Genomic DNA, 14,602 nt, shown 5'->3' on the forward strand with positions numbered 1-14,602 from the left:
AATGCCCATTCCCGGATGCCAACATGGTTTGCTCCTTCACCCTTTTCACATCTCTGCTGGAATGTTCTTTCAGCCTTCCCTTACTGCACTTACCTCTCTACCAACCTCTCTCCCTTTACACCTATCTATTCCTGCCACTTGGTGCATGATACATTTTGTTTGCTTGTCTGCTTGCTTCTTTTGTTGCAGATGTTCCCCCACTCAAATGAGAGCTCCATGAGCTTTGTCTTTACCATAACTCTCAAACCTAAACAATGCCTGGCATATAGTAAGTACTCAATAAATACTTGTTGAATAACAAATGAAAGTAATTTCTAGGGCATATTTTTAAACAGTTGCTAATTATCTGCAAATGATCTGACCATTAGCACTGCTATGGAGTTATATACAGAACATATATTTGAAAGTGTATTCATCTTAAAGTATCTTTCCAAAGTCAAAGTCAACTTATTTTTAGTGATCAGTACCTTCCAGAACATACCAATCACCTTGTCTTTCTGTCAACAACAGCCCATTCTTAATTAACCTCTGCTAATTCCTTTTTAAAAATTATCTTCAAGCACTTCTCAGTCGGTGCATTTAAAATTTTGATCCTTAGTCATATTAGGTCTGAAATACACAGTCCTTATCTTTGGACAACAAAAGGGATGATAAGCTTTGAGACCCTTTTATCTAGGTCATTTGATAAATTGTCAAGCTCTCAAAGTAAATAGCCCTTGGGACAAAGGGTCTGTGGTAACCAACATGGAGCCCTGAGAGCACAATAAGAGGAGGAGCTCAAGGATCCTGAAAGAATAAAACCCAGCCTGAGACAAATGCCACAAAGCCAGAAGTAAATATAAACTCCCCGAGCAAGGACATCCTTCATGGTGAGGAGAGCCCTCACTGAAAGCAATCCGTCAAGCCAAGCTCAGTAAAAAGGAGGAGACCCAGTCCTTGCAGAGCTTTGCCAGAGGTCAACAAACCCAGGATAAATCCCAGACACAGTAAATTGGACCACTGACAAACAGACACATTTCAACCAGAGATAAGTCTGCAAATTGATGAAATGTAATGAAACCCATAATTAGAAAAAAGAATAAATAGGCAAAAATGCCCACTCCCAAGAGGAGAAAATTGCATTTTTCCCTCTTAGAAACAGTTATTTGGACATTATTATTTTTCAGAAATGGGTTTTGTGGAGCCTTGGGCAAAGGTTTTACTCAGCTTGGCCTCACAGAGTTAACCCTGAGCTGTGTTCACTCTCACTGCTGCGACCGGATAGAAGCATTTATTTTCAAAACATGGCAAATGAGTCTTCCTTGTCAAGGCACTAAATGGTTATCCCAGGTTCTCCCGAAATGAGAATCGAGCCATCCTAAGAGAAGACTATCCAGACATGTATTTCTTTGCAGAAATAAAACAAAAGAATCCATTCTTAAGGAACTAAGTGATTTCTCCTAGCTGACAGAGTAACTGAATTGAAACTTTGGATCCTGATTTTTTCAATTTCTCCATTTCAGCTTTTTACTTAAAATGTCTGAAAACATCTACAGACTCCTTGCACTGTACCCATTCCTACACTCATCTAGTACTTATTCTCTCTCGACATCCAAGGGTCTGAGAATCCTAGGCTATACCCGCTGGCTCCGTTGCTACCTGCTATTCATTCTTCACCCATTTGAAATCTGACTTTGCCTCCCTCCACTGTACTGGAATCATTCTTGCTAAGGCCACCAAGACTTCCTATGTGTTGGAGACGAGACTTTTTCAGGTCTTACCTTATTGGAACCCTTTGGTACCTCTCATGTTATTGATCATTCCCATCTTCCCCAAATTCTGTGGTCTCCGAGAACTCATTTTCCTTATGTTTTACCATATCTGTTTGGCCCCTTGTTCTTCTCATTCTGCATACTTTCTGCTGGGTGTTTTGTCACCCCTGATGCTTAAAATCCACTATTTTTCATCTGAGATAGCCTAAATTTTCAGGATGGAAATTCTAAGTCTTAGGCTTCAAAATCTAGTTACTTTTTGACAGACTGACAGTACATTCTTCAGGTACTCGGATTCAAAATGTCCAAAAATAATCTTGCTTTTTTCCCCAGCTAATCCCTTGTTAGTAACAGGACTCATCTGTGGCTCCTCCTTCTTCCCTTTCTCCCTACAAAATGCTTTCTTTCAGAAACCAATCCTGACAAGGCAGCCACTTACATTTTTGGAATTTATTTGCTTTCCTTCATCCCTCTCCTTATTGCTTTTTTAGGCCCTGATCATCGCTCACATTGATTGTTACAACAGCCTGTTTAATCACTCAGGACAGTCCCCTTCATGGACCTTGAGTCATCCCAACACCACCATAATGGTTTCTCATGGAAGTGGAGATTAACAGTTGTGAGAGTTCTCCATACTTGTTCTTAACTCATTTCCTGGAGATAGCTTGCTGTTCGTAATGAAGGAGGACAACCATAAGTTCTTTAAAATCCCTCTAACATATTCCTCCTCTAGAAATTAGGCTGCTTTACAGGTGTGCCCTCTGAGTGAATCACACTTGCTTGGGGGTCCCCAGACTGGAAAGCTGATGAATCCCATCTTTAGAACAATGTAGTAGCTGTGTGGGTATTCCTAGAGTATTTTGCAGCATGGACGTTGGTAAGAAATAAAGGGAGAATGGAGTGAAACTCTTTGATAATTTTCTACCTCTTATTTTGCTGATATGTCTGTTTCATGAATATCAAAAGAATCCAAGTACTGGCTTGCATTCAAAAGGGAGGCATCCACAATTTCACCAGATGCTGAGACAATGAATCATAGTTGAGTTCTCAGCTGAGAGTGCTGTTCACTTCATGTCAGTTTAAAGCAGAAAGCAGACTTGTTCCTGATAATGGTTTTCTGCCCACTCCCTCCTTTTCTGCCCACTTCCTCCTCTCCCACTCCCTCCAGCTCCCTAGCCACACGGACCTTTCAGCCAAACCATGCTCTCTTCTACCACAGGGCTTTTGTACGTGCCGTTTCTTAAAGCTAAAAACATCCCTACTTTTCCCCCACTCCACCTCCATATGTAATTATTTCCTATCTAACTACAAATAGTCAATTACTATTTATTCTTCAGATTTCAGTACAAATCTTTCTTCTCCAAACACTGCATACATACAGCCCACCCTTAAGAATTTCTATTTTCCTATGATCTTTTAGGGCCATGTATCTTTTCTTTCCTTCCTAGCACTTCGCCCCAATTTGTGATAGACAACCAATTGGATTACAATTTGATTAACATCTAACCTCTCCCCATTGGTGTATGAGTACCAGGAAAGTGCAAGCCACATTTTTTTTTTTTTAATGTTCACCACAATCAATCTTATTTGGCATTACTCTTTATTCTTCTTATTTTTTTTCTCACTTGAGATGAGATCTAGATTCTTAACAAAATTTTAACTGCGATATATAGTATTATTAACTATGGCACAATGTTGTACAGATCTTTAGAACTTACTCATCTTGCTTAACTGGAACTTTATTCCTGTAGAACTGCAACTCCCCATCACCCCCCCCCCCCCCCCCCCCCGCAAACAGAACAAACATATGATCCAGGAGTCCCTCTCTTGCATACCTATCCAGAATAATTAAAATCGAGATCTCAAAGCCATATGTGTACTCCCATGTTCACTGCATCATTATTCATTATAACCAACATGTGGAAACACGTGGGACACATTTGCTTTTGTTCACTGTTTTGTGTTTTTTATTTTTTCCAGTCCCTCGTGCCTTTCACTGTGCCTGCATGTGGACAGCTCTCGATAAACAGTTGTTGACTTAGGGAATAAGTGGCTGAGCTCAGCACTGTCTTGACTGAGGAACTTATCTCCCCTGAAACCCTCTCTGTCTCATGCTAATTCTTATCCGTGGACAAAAAAAGAGTTGCTGTCATGCATTACGTGAGCTCTTGTCTCCAACAATAGCGCTGGAAAAGGGTTTAGGAGAGGGTCATTTTCTTTTTCCCCTAACGTTCTCTTGAAATAAATATGAACGGGCCTCAAAGCGTTCCAGTTTCCCTCTAATAGCCCATTATATATTTCTAGTGCATAAATTTGTCATCTTGACACATTTCTTCTACATATTTTTGGCCTACTCTTCTCTGCGTTGTGCTTTTAAGAATTGTATTGTGTCCTCTTTTAGCTGATTTTGACCCAGATTTTAACTATTTGATGTTCATCTTTATAAAGCAGGACCCCTTTCTCAATCTTCCCACCCCCAGGTTATTTGATTTGCCCACTCTTGCTTTTCTCACATAGAACTAATATTTTTGAGGACCTGTTTTGTGTTAGACCTTGTGCGGAGGATTTTTCCCCTGGGTTAGTTCACATAACAAGGAAAGCAATGATCTTATATGAGCACCATTATTATTGCCATCTTACAAATCGGAAACTGAAGCTTAGTACACTATTTTGCCAGCTCAGGTCAAATATTTATCAGGTAGGGGAGAAGATTCTAATTCCAGAGACCACTCTTTTTGTGAACTGTGCAAATCCAAATGACATTGGGAAGGTTTGTGTTTAACAGACGTTGACTGCTAGAATAACAGTTGCATTATGGCTATTCTCTTGAAACAATCAAATGCTCAAGGCAAATCATGAACTATTTGCTCATACATTTTTGTATCTCCTAATATCTAAAGAAACCAGGTTTCTGTCGGGGGCTTTTAAGTGTGAGCATGTAACTTCCTGTCACTTCAGTTCATTTATTCACAACGCCAGAGGCCTACATGGTTACAACCCTGCCCAGTCTTGCCAAGGTCCCAGGGCAGGCAAGAACCAAAGCAGAGGTCAGGGCTGCTAAGACTTGTTCATTGTGTTCAAGGTGACTTTGAATCTCTTTTGCTTTCTCACTTTGTCCTGATGGCACATTTATCTGTTATTTTCTAGAAGAATTTGCAGCCAGATGTATACTCTAAGATTCATCCTGGTATGTCAGGCTCTTTTCACTGGAGGGGATTTGGGGAGGGGAGGGGTAGAATTTTCATAACCAAAAGAACACACCTGCAAAGGTACAATGGTAGTTTTTTTTAGCTTGTCAACAAAACCAGTTTTTATCCGTTTAATCAGTGCATCTTACTAATTCTTGGTCATTTGTAGTGATCAGCTGTAGGAAAATTCAAGTACTAAAGTCCACATTCTCATTTCTTGGCTGGAGTGATTGTTGCTCTCATTAAACCAGAAACTCCCTGGGCAGAACGAAGGAGCAGCTGAGCAAGGCTGCTTTCCTTATTTCTGTGGGGGAGAACTTGCTGGCTCCTGGGTGTCTGCCCTCACATCAGGATTTCTCTTGGCCCGAGGTTACTTTGAGCAAAAGGAGTGGTGGGTTGCACTAGCTACACTGGAATGACACAAATGGAAAACAGTATGAAGAAACAACTGCTGATATTTGTAGTTATAGAAATTTGTTCAGAAGCCACTTAACGGAGAGCATAAAGTTAGCATGAGGATTCCGTAGTTCAACAGGGAGTAAGAAGGACAGATGCGGGTCCAGAGAAATCTTAACTGGTGGGTAGGAGGGGGCAGAAGTGGGGTTGTTTGTGTGGGAGGAACTTTCTCATATCACCTGGGACTTGTTTTTTTAAGATCTTTCCTGAATCTGCCAACTGTCTAATGGTGATTTAGAAGAACTTCTTAAGTGGGATGTAAAATGTGAAGATGGTATGTGAACATCAAAGTCATATCAAAATCATTTCATTATTGAAAAGTTTAGGGGGCCTGGGTGGCTTAGTCTGTTGAGCATGTGACTCTTTGTTTCTGCTCAGGTCATGATCTCAGGGTCCTGGGATCGAGCCCTGCATCAGGTCCACACTCAGTGGGGAGTCGTCTTGAGATTCTCTCTCTTCTTCTCCCTCTGACCCTCTCCCCCACTCTCTTTCTTTCTCTCAAGTAAGTGCATAAAATCTTTTTTTTTTTTTTTAAAGAAAAGTCCACATATTATAATGTGAGAAAGTATAAGAGAATTTTTTGGTCAGTTCCATAATCAAAGTCCAAGTCAAATTCAATTCCTATCTAGTAAAATGCATTCAGCTAAAGGCATAATGGTGATATTTGGGGAACATTCCTTGCCCTTTCAGGGTTTGCAATATCCACCCCTGAGGGCTTCCATAGCTTACTCTGCAGGGCTACCAACAGGGTTAGCACTTGGATCTCCCTTGGGGGTAATTTGTAGACCCTCATTTTATTTTATTTTTAAAGATTTTATTTATCTATTTGACACAGATCACAAGTAGGCAGAGAGGCAGGCAGAGAGAGAGGAAGAGAAGCAGGCTTCCCAACAAGCAGAGAGCCTGATGTGGGGCTCGATCCCAGGACCCTGGGATCATGACCTGAGCCAAAAGCAGAGGCTTTAACCCACTGAGCCACCCAGGTGCCCCTAGACCCTCATTTTAGAAGGATACCTCTTTCTATCATCTTTGCATTCTCTGATGGACAGCCACAGATTTGGTGTGCTGGTCAGAAGTCATAAAGGGCTCCTTGTGAGCCTGTATCTTGAGGTAGAAGAGAAAGCAACATTGCCGGATACTGTCCCAGCTCATAGACCCGTAAATATACTTAAAAGCACCTTGACAATAGAGACATGACTTTTTGTTGAAACACAAGTTGGCTGGAATATACTTCATCTGTCTAAAATGCCTTTTTGGGCTTATCTATCCAAGAGGGAACAAAAAATCCCCCCCCCCAACAATTTTTTTCATCGTACTTACATCCTTGAAGTCTCACACAGTAAAATTAGCCTCATCTTGTCATGTAACACTCTTTCACTCACTTACTCCTGAATAAACTTCTGGGTATGTGTGTGTGTGTGTGTGTGTGTATATATATATATATATATATATAGAGAGAGAGAGAGAGAGAGAGAGAGAGAGAAAGCTATGTGTGTGTTTATGTGTGTATGTCCCTTTAGCAGGAGTCTCAAAAATCTTCTTTTCTGGAGAGGACCAGATTTTTCATTTTTTGCTGGAATTCACTTGTAAATTAAGCTTTGGGGTTTTCAAAACCAATTAGTATGTACCAAATAGTACCTGATACATGGCGAAAGCTTAACAGATATCTGTTGAATGAGTGAAGAACTTGTGGAAAATGTATTTGTCTTAGTTTAAGAGCTTTGGGTACAGATCTGGTTATTTCCACCTATCACTCTAGCTCTGGTGACCAGGAAAGATTGCTGTTACTCATGGCATTTTCAGGAAGCTTCCTCAAGTCAGAGTCCTGGGGTTAGAATGAGAACACTCCTAAATTCTTATCACTTCAGTGTAGCCTTTAATATATATTCCAGTCACCATGAGAATGCTTGGGGATTTACTGTCACCCCGCCATTAGGTACTTTTTGCAGGAGGACAGACAGAACTTGCTGGATAATTATGGAAGGTATTAAATTATGATACAGACAAATATCCTGGACCATCCCCACAGTCTGTAATGTGTTGAGCCTTTCACAGGTAATTGAAATTGGGACTCTGTATGCAGGTCTTATCCTGGCCATGAACTCATGTTTTGACGTCTGAGATAACTAAAATTGTTTCCTTTTCCTGAATAAATGGAATTACCAATTACCAAAGACTTGTACACAGGAAGGCAACATTTTGACTAAAATGGGAATAAAAATCCAAAATCAGCTTTCTTTTATTTTAGACAGCATGTTACCTCAATTTATACAACAAACACAAAATAAAGGCAACAAACACATTTCCTTAAATATAAAGAACAGATTGATAGTTGTCCATGGCATTTTAAAAGATTCTGAAGGAATTGCAGAAATAGATGAAAACTTGTCTTATTGAATTTGCCTTGACCTATGATCACCTGGATAGGCCTTTCCCTGAACCCTGCCCCCCACCCCCACAAGATGCTAACAAAACTGGAGTAGTACATACTTGGAGCGTGAGGAGAAGAAGCTATAAACATATTGACCCCTGTTTGCTGACAGAGTTTGGGTGTGTGCCTCAGATCACTGAATGGAGTTTCTTACCCCAATACAAGATAACACCTTCCCTGAAATCTCAGAGCAACATGCTCATTCTCCCCAAATCTCATTAAATCACCAGAAGAATTTTTTTCGCCTCTGATAGATTAACTTCTAGGAGAAATGGCAACAATCAGGAAGTTTCACATCAAGGAGCACTGTTATTGGTGCTCAGAATAAAGACAAACAATAGAAAAGGTGGAATCCGTTTCACCGCAGATGAGCAGGGAGGGTACAATTTAACAGAAACCAGGCTGGTTTCACTCCTTTGAGTAAGCCCAGCCTGATGAAAGAAGCAACTCATCCTCTGGGAGATGAGGGACAGGCGACTTGTTAGTTGCATTAAATCTTATTGACCTGACAGATGGTTAAGTAAATTGCTACAGATTCTGGTGTGCCTTTCAGTCAAATCAATATGTCCCTTCTATTTCATTTTGTACTAATACAGTGGAATTTCACTCTTATCAGCGCTCTGTATGTAATATTCAAATGAAACCGAGGCTTATAATTAGGATCAGAATTCTTTTGTCAAGAATTCAACTTTTGTTGAATCGGTCAAGATATTTAAGGCAGTGTAACTATGGCCATTCTTTGACTGATTGATTCTCTTCCCCACTTTAATCGGTTTGTGTGACCAGAAGTTAAATTTTCGACGTGTAAATTTCTAATGTTTAAGTTCACTGTACAATTTCTGTGCACCCTGTCTGGGAAGCAATAAGAGGGAAGTAACTCCATCCATTTAGTGGGTACCTCCAAGCCTAGCAAACTAGGGATATAGATATTGTAACATATCTTCTACTTTTAAACAATACTTGCTATAGTCTTGCATTAATATTCTTTTTTATTATTATTATGGTAATAATAACAACCACTCATTTTACTGAAAAATAATTTCCTAGTAGAAATTTTCTACACTCCCTTTCCAACTAAAGAGAGTAAAATATATTTTATGAAATCCCGATAAAGAATTTTCTAATTCTGAAATAGGTATTGCGATGATATATTGTGTTAAAATCATATGATAATTACAAAATGAGGAGGAGAGACCTGCATCTAGTTTGCTTGAAAGAGAAGCCTTCAGCTTTCTATGAGTACTACTTATTAGAAAAGCAAATGACTAATTCTGAGAAATCTGCTTTCAGGTTCTTTTATTGTAGTTATGCTAAGAATGTAGAAGAGACCAAAGGGCAGACCTCTAGAGAAGCATTCTGAGTGTGAATAAAGACAGCCAAAGAAAATTACAAATACAGAAAGAAGGCATTAGGATTAGAAAGAATTCATGCTAAATTGATTTATATAAATACAAATCAAAATATTACATGTGATTACATGAGCAGAGGCTACATGAGTGAAATCCAGATGTGAGGTCAATTATCTCTGAGTTTCCATGGAATCTCGTCAAGGGCTGCCTCAGAAGAGGAAGGAGGGGAGAGAGGAAGCAAGTAGGAGGTGGTATCTCCAGCCACAGCCCCTTCTTTTTGTGAATATTGGGTGCCACTGAATTTAGTATTTAAAATAATCCCTCTTTTTAAAAAAAGAAGTGTAAAACCCACTGGGTTTACATGTGGATTTTGGAGTAAGTGGCTTTACCACTTAAAAATTTTTTAATCATGAGCAGGTTTACTTAACCTGCTTAAACTTAAACTCAACCCTATTTAAGCCTCAGTTTCTCCATCTTTACAATGGGGATAATAATTGTTCCTGTCCTTTTAGTGTTGCTGTGAGACTTGAATGAATAAATAGAGGTAAAACTCTTAGAATAATGCTGCAATAGGATTTAATCAGTATTAGCATTATTATTTAGTACAGTAGAATAACCCATCAGTAAAGGAAAAAGAAAACAACCCATTGGCTTTAGAAAAATCAGCAGCAGCCCATTCATTAGGAGATTTGTTGCTTAAAGTATACGGCTGAAATGAAATGAGTAAATGGTAAATCCCCCTGCTAGTTGCAGCCAAGGAAGAAATTTGAAGAATATGTGAGTGTCATAAAGGACAAGAACCTCCGCACTGGGTAGCAGTAAAATTTAGAAAAATTTAGATCCAAACTGAAAGGCCTTCCCTTGTTTTGCCAGTCACGTTTCTCTGTTTCTGGCCACAGTGATAGTTCTTTCAAGAGTGTTGACAACTCATCAGGCTTCCACCTCTCCTTCACAACTTATCCCTTAACAGTATTAATTCTGCACTACCACTCCACCATAATTGCTCTTTTCAATGTCACTAATTAATTTTATGTCACCTGGCTGGTTCACTCATTTCTCTATATCGTTCTTGAACTCACAGCAGAATGTAACACAGCTGAGCATTTCCTTGTTTCTGGAACATCGCTCTGGTCTTCCATGAGACGACGTTCTCACAGTTTTCCTTGTCCCCGATTGCTCTTCTCCCCAACTTCCAAATGTTGAAGTTCATCGGGGCTGGTTTTGGGGCTCTCTTCTCTTCTTTATCTTTATTATATCCATTTCCCTGGACTTAAAATATCACATATATGCTGAAAACTCCCAAATTTACTTTCAGTTAGGACTTCATTTCTGTTGCTTCCACCTACCTGATATCTTCCTGTAGAGGCATAATAGGATTCTTAAACTTAATGTGCCCAAAATGAAGTCCTAGATTTTTCTTTTTTACCAAACCTATTTTTATTATAACCCTATCTATCACAGAAAAATGCATTATTATCTAGCAATTGCTTGAGCCAGAGGTTTAGATACTATCCTTGATTATTTTTTCTACTTCACCCATGCCTCAGTGAGCTCTACAGTTACCTCATCAAAAAAAAAAAAAAAAAAAGAAAGAAATTGGCAAATTTTTATTTCTTTCCTTTATCATCACCCTGGGCCAAACCACCTCTGTTTCATGCGGATTATATGCTGATCTTCCAATGCTGCTTCCCTTGTATCTATCCTCCACTTGGTGGCCAGCATGATCTTTTTTTTTTTTAAACTTTAGATTTCATTTATTTACTTATTTGAGAGAGAGTGTGTGCTAGTGGGGGTGGAGAAGAGGAAGAGGGACCCTCAGACTTCATGATGAGCACAGAGCCCAAAGTAGGGCTCTATCTCACGACCCAGCATGCATGACCTGAGCCAAAATCAAGAGTCTGACACTCGACTGACAGAGCCATCCAGGGGCCCCCAGAATGATCTTTTTAAACTGTAAGTACTTAATGTCTGAATCATGCACAAAGAAAAGGAAAAATGTCTGTGGTTTGTATTATACTTCCCAAACATGGAAGCAGCCTCATTTCGTACTAGACTGGATTGAGAAGAGTATATACTAAAAAGAGAAGGATTAGTAAACGAATGCTTTAAAAACAGAAAGAATGACACACATATCAAAACAAAGAGAAACTATTACCTATGGGAAGATGTGGGAAGTCGATAACAGAAGTCATTATATAATATTGAAGTTTGCTGAAACTAGATTGGTTAACTATCATCTCATTCAATAATGAACACTCAGATTCTCTACCGCTTCAGTGAATACTGTCATAATGCAGTTTATTCTGTCTGGGTGTGTGTTATATTACAGTTGGATCCCATTAATAAAGGGATAGTATAATGGTCTGAACAAATCACCGGGACACCCATTAGTGAACTATGTGGGCTGACTTAGCCCTACATCCATTGCTTGCTTCTATCTAAGAGGTCAAAGCAAGACTCTTCCAAGCACTAAAAATGTGTTATTAAAACAATAACCACAAAACGTTTGGCAGGTACTACACTGAGTCATAGTTCCTCTATTCAATCCCAGTTGTGAAGATCAAAATTTAAGAAAGGAAAACATGGGGCACCTGGGTGGCTCAGTGGGTTAAAGCCTCTGCCTTAGGCTCAGGTCATGATCTCAGGGTCCTGGGATCGAGCCCTGCATCGGGCTCTCTGCTCAGCAGGAAGCCTGCTTCCCTCTCTCTCTCTCTGCCTGCCTCTCTGTCTACTTGTGATCTCTGTCAAATAAATAAAATAAAATCTTTAGAAAAAAAAAAAGAAAAAGAAAGGAAAACATCTCGTAAGGTGACAATAGTCCAAAATTATACCAAACTCCTGTTAACATCTCTCTCTTCTCTTATTTGGGACTGTTTCAAGTACTCAGTGAAGCCCCAGCTCGGAATTGAACTAGTAATTCCACCTGCCTTCAATTCTCTGGATCTCAATTTTTGTCATCTGTAGAAGAAGACAACTAGACAAATGTAAACATTTTTTTCTGGAGCACCTGGGTGGCTCAGTCAGTTAAGTGTCTACCTTCAGCTCAGGCCATGATCCCAGGATCCTGGGATGGAGCCCTGCGTCAGGCTCCCTGCTCAGTAAAGAGTCTGCTTCTCCCTTGCCCATTGTGATCTCTCTCATTTTCATTCTCTCTCAAATAATAAAAAATGTTTAAAAATTTTTTTTTCTCATTCATATATCTGGAACTTGTTGCATCTTTCTCTTTTAAAGTAAGTTACTATGAAAGGTCAACAGATAGGTTCCCTGGGAGAATATTGTACATTACAATAAAAGTGTAGGGTGCTTGTGACTTGACAGAGACATCCAATTCTGTAGTTAAGAAAACTACTGTTTTTACATCATTTCTTTTTTTTGTTTGTTTTTTGTTTTTTTTTCCTAAAGATTTTATTTTATTTATTTGACAGAGATCACAAGTAGACAGAGAGGCAGGCAGAGAGAGAGAGAGGGAAGCAGGCTTCCCGCTGAGCAGAGAGCCCGACGCGGGACTCGATCCCAGGACCCTGAGATCATGACCTGAGCCGAAGGCAGCAGCTTAACCCACTGAGCCACCCAGGCGCCCACATCATTTCTTTTTATCTCTGAAATGGAATTTCTAGCTTAAACGGATGTTGTCATAGCTGTGTCCATAATAAAGGAATGATCAAACGGCAGCATTAAAATGAGCATCTAAAATGCTCAGTATATGAGAGAAAAATATATATATATATTCCTTTCTATGTAATTATATAATTTGTGTATGTCCACCTTTTGTTTGTGATGATGATACATTAGAAAATATGTGGTTTGTAAAGGAAAAAAATATGGTTCAGATCCCAGCTCTGCCACCTACTGTCTCTGGCCCTTGGTCATCAGCTGTAAAAATAAGAATATTAATGCCTATCTCATGGGGTTGTAAATATGTAGCATATATGTTCATATAATAACATATGTAAAATAGCTCAGAGTCTCATGCAGAATAGGCATTCCCAAATATTACAGTCTGCCAATATGTTATAATGTAAATTTAACATACTATATAGCAGAGCAGGATAAAAAAAAAAGAGAGTCATTGAATTACAAAAATCAAACTATAATTTAAGAAAATTTTCCATAAATTAAAAAGACTTGAATCTGAATATTTAAAGAGTCATGTGTGTATATTCTTTTTTTTCTTTCCATAAATTAAAAATTTCCATAAATTAAAAAAGACTTGAATCTGAATATTTAAAGTCATGTGTGTATATTCTTTTTTTTTCTTCAGGAAAACCTGATCCGGTACAGCCAAAACTGTGGTATATGTAATAAAAATATTATATTTTAAACTCATTGGGTTTACAGGGAAGCCAGACAAAAGGACCAGGTCCTTCTGAAATGGAAGAAAATCTATTTCAAACAAACTTTATAAGCTTTAAATGGTATTGTGTCTTCAGTAAACATGAGAGTTACAAAGCTCCATTCTTAATTTTTAATCCTTGCAGAGTTTATTAAGTACCTATTTTTTACATTAATATGATATAGGAGGGAAAAAATAGATCTTGGGTAAGTTAATCGTGTTCTAAATATTAGATCCAGAGAAAGAAGGAAAACTGAAATTTAAATGAATTGGAATCTAATGTATTGTGATTTCTAAAACCTTGGAGGCATTTATTTTATATTATTATTTGAAATATCCCTAGGTAGTAATCAAATGACTTAGATTTCTCCCCAAATTTCCCCCTCAAAATAAAGGATTGATCTAAAATTTAAAAAGTAATTTGACATCTAAGTTAAGATAATTATTTAATTTATTCATGTATCTCTGTATCTATAATTACAAAATATTAAATTATTAAAAACAAGATAGCTGAAAATAGCCCACTACTGTTGGTGATATTGGTATAAATTTTTATTCTCTCTTTCTTTGTTTTTTGAGAAGTAAATTGGGAAGCTCAGGAGCAAAGACTCTGATCTATAAACCATCCTGTAACCTCTCTGATGTTTCTGCTCCAAATATTTTTTTTATTTTTTAAGGATATCATTTACTTATTTGACAGAGAAAGAGAGTGAGAGAACACAAGCAGGGGGAGCGGAAGAGGGAGAAGCAGGCTTCCCGTTGAGTAAGGAGCCCTATGCAGGGCTCAGTCCCAGGACCCTGGGATCATGACCTGAGCAGAAGGCAGACACTTAACTGACTGAGCCACCCAGGTGCCCGTGCTGCTCCAAACATCTTGATTATTTACCCAGTTTTACTAAAAGCTGCTCAGGGACACTGATTTGCAAAAGATGAGTTGGCACAACCTAAAAAAGTACCTGACCCTAAACACTGAAAATGAGTCTGTCACACAAACACAATTTTCGTGCTGAATAATTCTCATTTTAAACGATGAGAATGAGTTAAGACAATATAACAGAGTACTGTTGCTAAATATGTGCCTCAAGGATTTTTTT

The sequence above is a fragment of the Enhydra lutris genome, unplaced genomic scaffold (assembly GCF_002288905.1).
Source record: "Enhydra lutris kenyoni isolate GAN:26980312 unplaced genomic scaffold, ASM228890v2 scaffoldscaffold42, whole genome shotgun sequence".
NCBI lineage: Eukaryota > Metazoa > Chordata > Mammalia > Carnivora > Mustelidae > Enhydra > Enhydra lutris.